The sequence below is a fragment of the Elephantulus edwardii genome, unplaced genomic scaffold, assembly GCF_000299155.1.
Source record: "Elephantulus edwardii isolate Elephantulus edwardi_28Jun2011 unplaced genomic scaffold, EleEdw1.0 scaffold00078, whole genome shotgun sequence".
NCBI lineage: Eukaryota > Metazoa > Chordata > Mammalia > Macroscelidea > Macroscelididae > Elephantulus > Elephantulus edwardii.
Genome location: NW_006399828.1, coordinates 4,366,417 through 4,376,397, shown reverse-complemented (window position 1 = coordinate 4,376,397; position 9,981 = coordinate 4,366,417).

Here is a 9,981-nt window from a genome sequence, read left to right as displayed (position 1 = left end):
GTATTTGCTATGAATAAGTCATTGTGCAAAATTCGATCATTCTCTCTCCAGCTCCATTTCTGTCACCGAGTTCATGTTTTCCAACTACTGAATCTTCTTCTTTGTTCCCGACTTTTGCATTCCAGTCGCCCATTATTATCTTATCAAAGAATAAGAACAGTATAGGGTCTAAAGTTTATAATACATAGAGTGGTTACATTATACTGAAAAATCATGAAATGTTGGCACACATTATTAACTATAACAATTGAAAATTATTAACTATAACAAATGACAGGAAATAATATTGAAGTTGCATGTAAAAATATTAAACTGGTATTTATTTACTTAATGCAATTTTTTAAAAGAAAAAACATTTTTCATGGGCAAAAATGCAGGCCTGGGATAAAACAGAGCAAGTTCAGTAACTGAGGCTACTTTTCCAAGTCTGTAGTATCTTAGAACCTTTGGTGAGACTCTCAGGAAATAAGCTAGTCATGTAGTTGGGAGTCTGATACTAAGAAAAAACCCTTCTGTCACCTGTTGTTATTATGTGCTGTTGACCATGACTCAGTGATTCTATGAACAATGGCACTGAACCTTGTCCTATCCTGAGGCAACCTCACCATCTCTGACACACCTGACCCCATTGCCACAGTCACTGCGTCAATTCATTTCATCCAAGGTCTTCCTCTACTACATTGCCCCTTCAGTCATCCAAGCATCACATCCTTCTCCAAGGACTCATCCTTTCTGGCAATATGTTTAAAATATGTGAGATGGAACTTCAAGGCATCTCGTCACCCTCTCTAGGACAGACCTATTTGATTTTATTGCATGCTCTTTTGGTATGCTCAAAGCTGTTCACCACTCAAAGGCATCAGCTTCTCTTCTGTTATCCTTATCCATTGTGCAGTTTTTAGATACAGAGCAAGCAACTGAGGAGACCAGGACCTGTATCAGATACACTTTAGCCTCTAAACTGACATCATTACTCTTTAGTACTCTAGAGAGATTCTTGACAGCATATTTTCCCAGTGCAACTTGTCTTTTGATTTCCTGACTGCTGGTGCTAAGAATGTTGATTGTAGACCCAGGCAAGGTGAAGTCATTAACAACTTCAACCCTTTCTTCATCTCTTGTCATACTGCCTATTGGCCCAATGGTGAGGATCATTATTTGTCATCTTTGTCATAGGTTAGGACATATACAATTTTCCAGTATGGAATGGCAATATTTGAATAATTTCTCTTCAAATGCAGGTACAATTCTGGTATATTCTTCAACATTTCCTTAGGAAGCTCATATAAGGTTTTCTAGAAAGCCTATTTCACCAGAAAATTGCATGACGAAGTCTTAGACAATCATTTCTCTTACCGTGGTAGCTGTTTTTTTTTTCTTGCACCTGAGGTCTTCAACAAGACCACAAACAACTGAAATACTCAGGAAATAAACAGTTCAAAATAATTTAAATACATTGACCTTTCTTCTCTAGAAGACTTTCTAAAAAACATTTATAAATATGTCCATCCCTTATCTAGTTTGGAAACGACAATATCCTAGGATTACAACTCAACATCAAGAAAACTAAGGTAATCACCATTAGGCCAATAGACAAAATCATCATAGATGAAAAAAGATTTGAAGTCATCAATAATTTAATCTTGCTTTGATCAACACACTTGGTTCCATAAGTCAGGAGATGTATTGCATTTTGCAAGTATGCTTTCAGGGACCTCTCTAAAATATTGAAAAAGCAATGATGTCAGTTGGAAGACTAAATTGCACCTGATTAAATCCATGCTCTTTTCAATCACTTGCAATGCATCTAACAGGTGAACAACGAACAAGAATTACAGAAGAATTGAATCCTCTTAGTTGTGGTGTTGGAGAAGAGTACTGAATATCCCATGGACTTCCACAAGAACAAACAGATATGTCTTGTAAAAAATATAACCAGACTGTTCCTTGGAGGCAAGGATGGAGAAGCTTCATATCTCATACTTTGAGCACGTTGCTAGGAGAGGCTATTTCTTGGAAAGGGATACAATGTTTGGAAATGTGGAGGTCAGTGAAAGAGAAGAAGATTCCAAATGAAATGGATTGACACAGTGACTACAGCAATGAAGTGTGTCAGAGATAATGAGGATGGCCCAGGATAGGACAAAGTTCAGGTCCATTGTTTACAGGGTCACTGTAAGCCACACTCCACTCAATGGCACCTACCAACAATAACAAGTTGATACAGTAAGTTCTGGTGGTAAAGTTTATAGAGATTTGCACTGCTAACCCAAATGTTGTACATCTATGGAGTTTCAAATTCCCAGAGGCTCCTTAGGAGAAGGATGGGCAATCTTCTCCTGGGCAACATACATCCTTTGAAAACCAGCTATAGGATTATCTAAGAGTTAGTGCCTATTTGACAGCAATGAGTTGACTTGAGTGTTGTTGAAACTGGCCTGGATTATTGCTGGGGTAATTCGTAAGGTCTGAATGTATTGTTCTGCCTAAGAGTCTTTGTGGTACATTAGTTAAAGTGGTCAAATGCTAACAAAAAATGTCCAAGGTCAAGCTACTACAGTTTGAACCCACTAGCCTCTTTATGTGAGGATAATGTGGGATTCTGCTTCCATATATTTTTACTGCCTTGAAAACCCTATGAAGCAGTTCTACTCTGTCTTACAGGGTCTCTGTGAGTTGGAATCCACTTTTTGGCAGTGGGTTAGGTTTTCTTGGTATGTGATGCAACTCAATGCTGTCTCTACTTGCTAAAACTTTACTTTGTGCCTCTGGGTGATAATTAGGGATTGTTTGATCTTAATAAAATACTATTCAATTTCCCCCTCAAGACATCAGAGATGCATTTACTATACTAGTAAAAATATTTTCCCATGCCACTATTTGAATTTCAAGCAAACATTACTACTCATTTAATTTCTAGCTATTTAAGCAGTCTTTTTAACATATAGACTAAGTGCAAATTAAAAGTATAAGAATATTACTCATGTTTCTGAATGTAAAAATGGTTAGATGCTTAGTAAATTGCACCTACCCTAATGGGCGGGGGTGTGTGTGTGGGGGGGTGTTCATGCAGCTTCCGAAGGGCTAGCTTCTGGATCAATCTGTAATGGCTGCATCTTGTGACAAAGGATGATGCAAGAAATACCTACATTGAGAACACAAGAGGTATCTTTGAAAATGCAAAGAATTCTATTGTAATTACTTTCTTTTTCTAAACTAGAATCCAAATATTGTCCATCACTCATCATCTTAAGCATGCATCTTAAAGTACAATTTTTCTGTAACTTTGGAAGCAGTGCTTTTCAACTCTCTATTGGTAGTATAATCAATAGGAAGCTACTCTGTGAACTCAAAAGTGGTGACTTTCTGGTACTACGAATCCATCAGTGGGTCTGAGGAAGAAAGATGAACAATCTTCTCCTGTGTTATTCACAGCCTCTGAAATCCATCAGAGGTTAGTTATGAGTTGGTTCTGACTCAGTGGAAGTGAATTTTTAGTTTGAGTGTCATTAGAAGGAGCCCTGATGCCATAGCACGTTATGTGTCAAGTTGTTAATCAAAAGTTCAGCAGTTAAAATCCACCAATTCATTCTCAGAAACATGGGCAGTCTCTTGCTATAAATATTTACAGCCTAGGAAATCCAATGAAGGGTCAGATTTCACTGGGTGGATGTGAGGGTTTGGCTTCGATTTTGATTTTTATTTTGCTTTATTTGGAGGAAAGAGGTAGGTAACATTATTACAGTGATGTGAGCTTCAGTTTAACAGTTTTAGGCCAATACTGATAAACATATTTATACTAATAGTTTAGTAATAGTATAGTAATAGATTCAAGAGTGAGACAAAGCCTTTGAAATTATCCTATCATTAAACAATTAAACCTGACCTCTATTTTAACAAGAAATAGGATAGAAAAAGCACACCCTAAGTCAGTGTCATCCGCTTCCTAAATAATATGCCTCTGGAAACTCTATGAACTTTGATAAATGTTGATAGTTATAGAGGGGCTTCAGGTCTTTTGATCATCGGGTCACTATAAGTTATGCTTGACTCAAAAGCAATCAACAACAACATATATTATATATAGTGTATACTATATATATTATTATATATTTACGTATTACTATATATATAAATAAATATATATATAAATATAAATTACATGAACTGTTGTTTTATGTGTCATTGAATCAACTACAACTCATAGTTAACCTATAAACAATAGCTCTGAACCTTGCCCTATTCTGAGCCAACCTCACCATCTTTGACATGCCTGCCCCTCTTTGCCACAGTCACAGTGTCAATCCATCTCATCCGGGGTCTTCATCTTCCACACTGGCCCTCCACCCTGCCAAGCTTGATGTCCTTCTCTACAAGGACTTGTCCTTCCTGGTAACATGTGCAATGTATGTGAGATAGATTTTCAAAATCCTTGTTGCCGATGAGCAGTTTGGTTCCATCCGCTCAAGGACAGGCATCTTCTCCAGCACCACAACTCAGAGGCATCTATTCTTCTTCTGTCGTCTTTAGTCATTATCTAGCTTTCAGATGGATAACAAGCTATTGAGAAGATCATGGCCTGAATCAGGTACCCCTCAATCTCTAGACTGACATCATTTCTCTTTAGTAGGAGAGGTCTCAGGAGAGGTCCCTCACAGCCAACTTTACTAATGCAACTCACATTTTTATTTCCTGCTAGTGTAAAACATGTTGACTGTTGATCTAAGCAAGATGAAATTAAAATCTCAGTATTTTCTCCATCTATCTTGATGCTGCCAAATGGATTGGTGGTGAGAATCTTTGTTTTCTTGATGTTGAGATGCAATTGATAGTACATGAACTATAGAGCTCTAAGTTTGGAAGTTGTGTTTTCTAATGATACTATATTATCTGGAATTAATTCTTCTCATTGACATCACATCAGAACTGACTCATCATCAAATCAGAATCGGGAATCCATCGGGATTCCTATGTTACCAATAGCATGGGAGGAGATTGTCAGCATCTCTGAATTTGAACAACTAGACAAGCACAGCCTTTGGGTTAGTAACACAACTCCCTACAAATTAGGCCACTAGGGCCATCTCAGACATTAATTAGCACAATAAAAATGATTTTTAAATATAAAAATGATACTATGACTAAGTATGCAGTAAATGTCTTTTTAAAAGTCATAGAAACTTATTATTTTGTGTCATATATCCTCAAAACAAGAAAATCTCTCAATACTGTGATGATTCCAATGAAGTTGCATGAGATATAATTAACAATGCTTGTGAAGCAGGACTTGAGGTAATGCTTTTGAAAGTGCTAATTATTGAGTTCATAAATTAAGCATAAAATGATCAAATAATTTTGTTTCATTTTAGAGAATTATGAAATTGCACCAAAGCAAAAGCTGTAAGTCACACTAAGATGGCAAGTCTAATTTTTTTAAAGAAATGTATGGTCCTGAGCATATTCAATATCTGTATGTTAAAAGCTAAAAACAGTGCAACCTGGAAAAGTCAGACCTTACTTCAGACAGAAACTTGTATGGAAAAAATATTTTCTACTAAAATTAGTAATAGAAAATGAAATATCTGTATCTTATCAAAGACAGAAAACCTTCAACATCTAGAAATACAAGGTAGTCCTACTGAGCTCTGGTTTTCATAGAATTTACTGAAATAAAGTAGTTGAAAAGAGTAACAACATACAAAACTATAGGAACATGAATGAAGCAATGTGAATATATGATTAAATAGATTCACATTACTGATAAAGATTAATTTTTTAGAGGCTGTAGAATGCATTGTATTTGTGCTGTCAAAAAAGATTCATAGAGAACTTAAAATTAAGTGATATTTGAAGCATTAATAGGAAATAGGCAGATGGAGAAGTTCAGTAAAGCCATTCAGGAGATAAGACACAAAGAGAAGGATGAAAGGAAAATCACAAAAATAACATCAAACTGTGATTAAACCAGTCTTTTTTTAGACTCTATCTAGTCAGCTCGCACATCATGATGACCTTATACACATTCCAAGAATGGACTATAGAACAAAACTTTGTCATCCACAGGGTCTTGGTTGACTGACTTGGAAGTATCTATCCAAGTTTTTCTTTCTAAACCATATTAATCCAGAAATTTCCATTCATTCTATTGCGCATCAATGCAACAGGAAGAATCCACTGATAAATTGGTGGACTTCTTGTTCTTATATGCCATTGAGTAACTATGACCCATAGAGACCCCATGGGTCTAAACAATGGCTCTGAACTGTGCCCTATCCTTAGCCAACCTGGTGCACTAGATCCCATTGCCACAGTCATTCTGTCAATCCATCTCATCCAGGGTCATCCTCTTCTGCACTGACCCTTTACCCTTCCAAGCACGATGTCCTTCTTCAGGAACTGATCCATCCTGGACATATGGCCAAAGTATGTGAGATAGAGCTTCAAAATCCTTGCCTTCAATTAGCACACTGGTTCCACCCTCTCCAGGACACATCTTTTTGTTGACAATCCACAATATGTTCAATACTATTCTCCAGCACCACGGGTTCAAAGGCATCAATTCTTCTTCTGTCATCCCAATTCATTGTCCAGCTCTCAGATGCATACATAAGAAGCAACTAAAAAGACAGTAGCTTAGATCTGGCAACCTTAGTCTCTAGACTGACATTATTGCTATTCAGCACTGTGGAAAGGTCTTTGATAACAAATTTTCCCAGTGCAACTCATCTTTTGATTTCTTCATGGCTGGTGCCAAAAGTTTTGATTGTGGATTCAAACAAGATGAAATAATCAACAACTTCAATCCTTTCTTCCTCCATTCTGATACTGCCTATTGGCCCAATGCTGAGACTTTTTGTTCTCTTGACATTGAGATGCAGTCCATATTAAAGGCTACAATCTTTGATCTTCTGCAGTAAATGTTCTAAATCCTCCGTTTCTGTGAGCAAAGTTGTGTTATCTGCATAAAGTAGGTTGTTGATGAGTCTTCTTCCAATCATGATGCCATATTCTTTATCATATAAAGTCCAGACTCCCAAATTATCTGTTCCACATATAGATTGAAAAGGTATGGAGAAAAGATACATCCCTTCCATATTCCATTCTTAACTTTTAACCGTTCAGTCTTCCCTTGCTGTGTTTGGGCAACAGCTTCTAGGTCTAAATATAGGTTTTCACATGAACAAAATTAGGGGTTTTGGATTAAGTAACTCATAGTTAACCACAATTTGCCATGATGCCACAATTAAATGCTTTCGCATAGTTGTGATTGTTGCTATATGCTGTCGAGTCGCCTGCAACTCATAGCGACCCTATGTATAACAGCTCTAAACCCTACTCTATCCCTTGCCAATCTTATTTTCTCTGACACACCTATCCCCATTACCCCAGTGGCTGAATCAAGGCATCTCATAGAGGGTCTTCCCCACCTGCACTGTCCCTCCACCCTCCCAAGCATGATGTCTCTGTTCAAGGATTGGTTCTTCCTGGCAATATATCCAAACTATGTCAGATGAACCATCAGAATCCTTGCCTCTAAGGAGCCAGCCTGGTTTAACCCTCTCCAGGTAAAACTTGTATGTTTTCTCAGAAGTTCCATTTCATAGCATATTCAACATTCTTCTCCAACACAACAGCTCAAAGACATCAATTTTCCATCTATCATCCCTAGTCATTGTCCAGCTCTCTTTGATACTGAATCACAAGCAACATTGAAGGCTGCAGTCTTTGACCTTCTGCAACCTTCTGCAGCAAGTGCTTCGGGTCCGCCTCAGTTTCAGCATGCAGTGTTGTATCACCTGCATAATGCAGATTGTTCATTAATCTTCCTCCAGTCCTGATGCCACATTTCTCCTCATAGAGCCCAACCTCCTGGATAATCTCTTCTGCATATAGATTGAAAACGTTTGGAGCTCATTCTTCTCAGAGTTAGCCACAGTTTGTTCTGATCCACACAGTAAAACGCCTTTGCATAATCAATGAAACACAGATAGACATTCCTCTGGTACTCCCTGCTTTCAGCCAAGATCCATCTAACATTAGCTACAATATTCCTGCTACCACAACCCCTTCTAAGCCCAGCCTGGACTTCTGGCAGTTCTCTGTTGATGTGCTGTTCCAGTAATTTTTGGATAATCTTCAGCAGAATCTTGCTTTCATGTGATATTACTGATATTGTCTGATAATTTCTACACTCTGTTGGGTCACCCTTCTTTGGAATGGAAACAAGTATCGATCTCTTCCAATTAGTTGGCCAGGGGGCTGTCCTCCAGATTTCTTGGCACTATTTAGTGAGCACATCCAGGGCAGCATCTGGTTGTTGAAATATGTCAATTAGTATGCTGTCAACTCCTGGAGCCTTGTTTCTTTCCAATTCTTTCAGAGCAGCTTAAACTTCCTCCTTCATCACTACAGGCTCGTGTTCGTATGTTGTTTCATGAAATTCTTGTCTTCCAATTCCTTCTTTTTAAAAAATTTTATTAATTTTAAATGCTTATAGGGATTTTGGATTTCCATTCATTCATTGTTGCATTTTTCTCCCTGCCCACCCTCTTCCCCAATTTGCCCTTCTCTTTGAAAAGTAAAAGAAAAATTCTTTTATTGGTATACAATCCCCCCCTCAAAGACACTCCACTATGCAACCGTCATTCTGGACTCTTGTCATAGCCATAATACCTAGTCATATATCACTTTTAAACTATTCTTTCCCTCATCTGTTTCAATGTCATATGCATAATTTATCCAAATTTTCTCAGTCTCACCCCAACCCTGATGTGGTATAATGATTCTGTATACTCTTTCAATCTTCTTTTAATACTTCCTGGATCATTTAATATTCTGTCCAAAGCATCCTTAACTTTTGCAATTTGAGATTTGAATTTGTTCTTCAGTTTCTTCAGCTTAAGAAATGCTAAACGAGTTCAGCCCTTTTGATTCTCTGACTCCAGCTCCTTGCACATTTCATTGTAATACTTTACTTTGTCTTCCCGTACTGTCTTTTGAAATCTTATGTTCAGCTCCTAAATATCTTGAACTATTTCCTCTGCTTTGCCTTCTTGGAGCTCTAGTGCAATATTCAGAATCTCTTCTGACATCCATTTTGGTCTTTTATTCTTCTTTGTCTTTGTAATGACCTTTTGCAGTCTTCCTGGATGGTATTCTTGATAGCCTCCCACACCTCATCTGGTCTTTGCTCATTAGTGTTCAAGACCTCAAACCTGTTTCTGAGATTGTTTTGAAATTTAGGTGGGATAGACTTAAGGTTATGTTTTGGTTCCTGTGGATTTGATTTAATTTTCCTTAGCTTCAGCTTAATCTATTTTCATAGTTAATAAAATACAAATAGGTATCTTTCTGATAGTCTTTACTCTCAGCTATGATCTATCTGACCTCAGCAATGATATCGCTAGTGCTGTGGCTTCTTCTAAATTCACCTTGTATTTCTAGAAGTTCTCTGTCAATGTACTATTCCAGTCATTTCCAGATAATATTCAGCAAGATTTTTCGTGCATGTGATGTTAGTGATATTGTTCAGTAATTTCCATATTCTATAGAATTACCTTTTCTGGATATGGGAATAAATATGGATCTTTTGCAGTCAGTTGCCTAGATAGCAGTCTTCCAAATTTTTTAGCACAATGTGGTAAGTACATCCAGGGCTGCATCTGTTTATTGAAATATGTCAATTGGTACTCCATCAATTTCCTGGGGCCTTTAAAAAAATCAACACAAAAAACAATGCAACTTGAAAATCCTCCTTTATTATTTTGATTCTTGATCATATGCTGCTTCCTGAGAGGGTTCCATGTCAGTCAATTCTTTTTGGCACAGTTGTGCCAAAGGTACATGGTTTCAATCCACCCGCTGGTCCATGGGATAAAAATGGGCAATCTCTGCTTACATATTTTACTGTCTCAAAAACCCGCTGAAAGTTCAGCTATGGGTTGGTTTTAGACAGTACACAATAACAACATTTATAAAGTA